Raw genomic sequence first — 5,792 nt, 5'->3', positions numbered from 1 at the left:
TTACATTGATATTTTTCATGTCCACGGAGAGCCCAAAACGCTCTCTTCATATGTATTATAAAATGACTTCGCTGTATGAAATATAATTTGCGTTTCGTTTACGTTAATATGATGTGAAAACCAAAAAGTACCATTTTTGAAATTGATTTTCTCGAAAAACCCATTTTTTATTTTTTTTATTTTTTGTTAAAATGTAGATTTGATAGTTTTCTACACGAAAATCAAGTCGAGAAAGTGTATATTTTGTTTGTATGTTCTATATTTCAGCATCAATATCGTACAAAAAAGTGTTTTTACGGCTCGAAATGGACTTGCGAATTGCGCGTCTTCACAAACTTGGAAATATTTTTGCCTTTTCCAACCTTCCCACATTAGAATCAAATAGAGTAGTTCCACCCTGTTATATTTATTGATTATTTAAATTTTATTTTAAGCGGCAAGCTACATCGGAGGAGTTCAAAAGAGAAAGCAACACTTCTTAACAGACCAGCAGGTGTCGTAAATTTTTAACGTGTAGGAGTCGGCAGGACGTCGTATTGATTCGGGGCCCTCATTGGCCTACATGAACGTTTCTCCCTACTGGAACCAGCAGATGACCACGGCCTTTCAAGCTCGTTGTGTTAGATAGGACGCGCGGCCCGTGAGCCGTGACAGTAAAGCGAGCAGCGCACCCTGTGTAACGAGGAGTGAATTGCTACGAATGTGTCGTTGACGCGGCGAACCGTGACAGCCACCCAGGAGGAGTCAGTCAGAGTATTGCACAAGGGAAAGCAAAGGAATCGTTGGTTGAAAGGATGGTAAACTTGAGGAAGAAAACGAGAAAGGATGAGGACACCATGGCTTTACAATATCGAAGGTCAACAACTGTTCTGCCAGCCAAAACAACGCCGCGTGCGCGCTAAAACCGGCGGCGCGGGACACAAATCCCGCAGACGCACACACGAAGATGGGTCGGTTTCGTTAGGGATGTGGGGAAATTTGAAACCAGCCATCCGCGCATGCGTGAAACGATACCGCCTGTTTGCCCTAGCTTCGAGCGCCCTATCCTTACCTTGAAACGGCCGTGCTCTCTCTCTCTCTCTCCGGGGAGATCCGATAACACCGAAGGGTCATCTATTAAACTTGAGACAGAAAACGAGAATGAACTGTTTAATTTTAATTATCCCCACCAACCCGCTCGTTCTCTCCTTATAAAGGGTTCTCTCTTTTGGAAACAGCAGAGCCCGGAGACAGACATTGAAACGAGCGTGTTGGTAAATATACTTGTGTTTGTTTTCTGCCCGGAGACTAGTTGGGTCGAAGTCAGCCCCCTTGTCAACTATAACCGTTTGTGAAGAGTGGGCTTCTCCCGAGATGAAAAGTTAGCGCCGGCTGACGTGTTCTTTTGAAAAAGGGAAGGGGAAAGAAAAAGTTTGAGTAACTGCAGAAACTACCTCGAAAGCTCCTCTCCCGATATGGCATAGTCTCGGTTACCTTCTCGCGCATCACTGCTCGAATCTATTCTTCACTTTGTTTCGCTCAGCCACCTTTCCGCACAGCCGTCGTGGATGTGCGTAATAGAGGGAGGAACAGATTCGAGCATCATCTGGACGCCGTCATCCTGCCAGACTTCAGTGTCGTGGGACCGACTCGTGTGTGTTTCTTCGCCCCGCTGAACTTTGTTTCTCGGGTGCGGTTTTTTCTGAACGTTTTTTTTTTTTTCAATGCTCTCTTACTAACTGTTTGTTAGCACTCTTCAGTTGTTGGGTTTATTTCGTCATGGCGTAGCGGCCTGGCGGGGATGTAGAGAACGTGTTCGCACGCATTTGGTTGCGTCCCGTTTAGGGAATGCCCGGAGGAGTTGGTTTTTGTTCTTGCCATGTGCAGCTGAGTTTTCCCGTCTTTATTAAGTTATTTTTTTTTTTTTTTATTTTCCCTTTACGTGTTGTCGACTTCTTTGTCTGAATCTCCACCAGGCGTGGACCCATCGCCTTGCCACCGCTCGAACCTAAATACTTTATTTTTTTTTAAACCCAATTTTCGTTAAGATCGGAGTTGGGCAATTTAATTCTTATTTATTTATTTTTATTTCTTACCCCTCTCCGTGACACACTCTCTGTGTGTTTCGGACCGTTTCTGTGTCATCACTTTTGTGTATTACGGAAGTGAAAGGACATTCCCTGGTGACCTGTGCGATGTGCGGTGAACAAACCCCGGTGTTTGGTTTCGGAAAGAATTGTATATAATATATCGACGATGTGGTGACTTTCTTTGTCTTAGTAATATGACAGCTAATAGCTAGTCGTGGTAGTTTACTGTGAAAGGTTTATAAATCGAAACAATACAACGTCTGTGCCTTTCGGTTACTGAAAGTCTACTAGGCCTGCTGATTTGGTTAGATATGTATCTCGTGGTTCCCGCTCTTATCAAAACATAAATAAATATTTAATACCACAAAATTCGTTTATAATTGATTACAAAATGCAGAAGAAAATTCAAAGAAAACTTTTTCACAATTCATAGAGACACATGGGTCGCTATGTCTGACTTAGGTCTTGCAAAACAAAGACGTATTTTTCCGATATTGAGGCCTAAATATAAAACATACTGTAGCGGTGCTGCTGAGGCGCGTGCCAGACCCCACCGAAGAAAAAGACGAAGCGCGTGCAGACGGCGCGTGACACACTTCGAATTGGGTCTGATTTGGTTATGGACGTCCTCTTGTAAATTAAAAACGTAACATTTGGTGTCAGAAGTGGGATTTCTGGTACGGCACCTCATGCCACCCGGAAGGCACCTTGTCAGGATGAAACTCCTGTGCAACATGGTCGTCACTGGCGTCTCAATGAGCCATAGGATCACGGCTTGATTACTTGAAGTCGCAAATCGCCGTGCCGCACCTTCCACGGACAAGTCATCACTTCGCCATGATGTTCACGACAAGTTTGTGGCCGTGAAATGAAGATCCTGCTTTGACCGATGGCCACTTTTGCATCCCAGACCTTCAGGCAGTCAAGGCGCGTAAGTGCGCGCTGGTCTTGAAATCTTTGACGGTCGTTGTGGCCATTCAACGTAGGAAGATCATAAGCGGCAATCTTCTAAAAAACGTTCCAGCGTCTCCTGGGCTTCGGCGTCACCGGCGCATTTCATTTTCGGTGTTCATTTCAAAATGCCCAAATGTGCAGTGTTATTTTACACCGATATGATCTGTGCCGGCATCGGAGTTATCAGACATTTCATCGAGAGTGACGAAAATAGAAGCTAGCGGCAGCCAAGTCACAAGTCTTCGGGCAACAGATTCAAAAAGCGCCAATGTGCTGGATTTCGGTGTTGCGGAGGAACTTCGACGTTGGCGTGAAATTCGTGAGCGTGGAGAAGAACAACGGCAACGACACCAACGAAAAGAACTGTCTATCTTTAATGGAACGTGACGAAGTTGTTTAGCAGAATGAACCAACCTTGGACAGAACATCAGGAAAAAAAACTCGGAGGGGAAATAGTGTAGCGGTGCTGCTGAGGCGCGTGCCAGACCCCACCGAAGAAAAAGACGAAGCGCGTGCAGACGGCGCGTGACACACTTCGAATTGGGTCTGATTTGGTTATGGACGTCCTTAGTGCCACTAAATAAGCTACGCTTCAGAGTAACGACACTTGGCCATATTGTGTCTTAAAATCATGGTTGTCAGTTATCTGAAGCATTATCTGAAATCACAGGAAACGCTTTTCTGCCCTCCACAATTGTTTAGACAGTTCGCGGCAATGCAAAGCAATATTACATGACCTTCCTAACACCGAATCTAATGCTGAGGAAGTCGCACTTTCGAATCATGAAGATCGGCAGTTGCGTCTGCTCTGCATACGAGCCAAAATGGCGGCGCCCACAACAATGTAGGGGAACGGAGTGCCGATACTCTAAGCGCAGCTTATTTAGTGGCTCTAGACGTCCTCTTGTAAATTAAAAACGTAACAATACAAACAAAATATACACTTTCTAGACTTGATTTTCGTATAGAAAACTATCCAATCTACATTTTAACAAAAAATAAAATAAAAAATGGGTTTTTTGAGAAAATCAATTTCAAAAATGGTACTTTTTGGTTTTCACATAACATTAACGTAAACGTACCGCAAATGATATTTTATAAAGCCAAGTCATTTTATAATACATATAGACGCTTTGCAGCAGCTGTGCATGGGCGCCGCCATAACTGACCTTCAGTTTTTGTTTCTTCTTATTACATTTACTTCACTTCATCACAACCACAGCAGGGCAGGTTATTGATATTTTAGGTTGTACTGCGTCCTTCTCCACAGCATTGGCCTCTGTGGAGGCTTGTCAACGCTCGCTTCAGTGGCTCGGCATATGGAAAAGACAAGAGAAGGTCAGCCATGGCGGCTGTAGTTTTGCGCGTGTGTAAAGCGTCTATAAAGAGCGTGTTTTGGGCTCTCCGTGGACATAAAAAATATCAATGTAACCCCAGTAGATCGCCAGTAATTAATTGTCAAAGTTCGTCAACAATTGACCGAGGGGGCGTTTTTGACATTTGTACAGAAAAAAAGCAAAACGCTTAAAATTATTTTATGGTATTGGAGCCATTTAAATATGTCCACAGAGTGCTTGAAAAAAGATAATATAATGTGGAGTGAAAATCCACGGCGAGAGATCAAGCGAAACATCCGACCCACGACGGGTGTGAAAAACACGGCCTTTCGCCGCGGAATCTTTAAAAATTCATAAGTCGAGAACAAAACATGCGACGAACTTGCGGTTTGTGGCGACTGTGTTTTTAGAAACGGCGCCATAACATATATTTTTTTCATCGAAATTAAAAATTCGACCCTTTTTGCCTGCACGATTTGGGATGAAACCACCCATATATATATATATATATATATATATATATATATATATATATATATATATATATATTTCTTTTTTTTTTTTTGGCTATTGCGTGCGAGATGATTTTTGTAGGGTTGGCTTGTAATAACCGAAGATCTGAATATTTGCTTCGCTTTACCCACGGTGTAAGATATTACTCTTCAGGTGAGGATAGCGCGTTCCTCGCGCAGTGCCGATAAAGTTTGCTTTTCACTCTCTCTTTTTCTCCTTCTCACTATGATTTCAAGCGGCGCCGGCAGATGACTCGTCGAGCCGTGGGCACGCACGTGGGTCGGCGGGCCTCGTCTCCTGCGCTTTTCAATGGGGAATATGTTTTTTAAAAACTCGTATTGTGCATGCGGTGCGTTCCTTATAACCCGGCACTTGTAGTATGTGTGTCTCTTAGGTATAGATTCGTTGTTTATCTTAGTTTCGTGGCTCAACAGAAGCGAGGGTAGTTTTATGAAGACACTAAAGCAGAGGCATTTGGCGCGGTATTCAAACTGGCTAATAAGCGGGTATGTGTCGGCGCTTCTCTGGAATTTCATTCCTTCTATGTCTCAGGCACGAGATCATCAGACACTAAACACCTAATGTTGGGATTCATATTTTCTTGGCAAAACATCGCGGGGACAACATCTCTAGAGCAAAGCAACGCATTGAACAACAAATGCACGGTAAAGTCATTTGTTTTATTGTGGAAGTCGTGATTGTGGACTGCTCACGCGCTCTCACAAGAAAATGCCGTAAATACATTCTTTGTTAAGAAAGTTTGTAATAAAATAACAACATTGAAACAAAGAGCCGAGCAAATGGCTTTGTTGTGGGAAAGACAGCAGAAGCTGGACTACCAATGAACTGCTTCAGTCTACTTCTTACACAGCCTTGCTTCTTTCTTCTTCTTGCCACTTTCTTTCTTTGTATTTCTTGC

The sequence above is a fragment of the Ixodes scapularis genome, unplaced genomic scaffold (genome assembly GCF_016920785.2).
Source record: "Ixodes scapularis isolate PalLabHiFi unplaced genomic scaffold, ASM1692078v2 PGA_scaffold2__306_contigs__length_199485367, whole genome shotgun sequence".
Lineage (NCBI taxonomy): Eukaryota > Metazoa > Arthropoda > Arachnida > Ixodida > Ixodidae > Ixodes > Ixodes scapularis.
The sequence above is the reverse complement of the archived record's forward strand: the minus strand, read 5'-3'. Positions refer to the sequence as shown.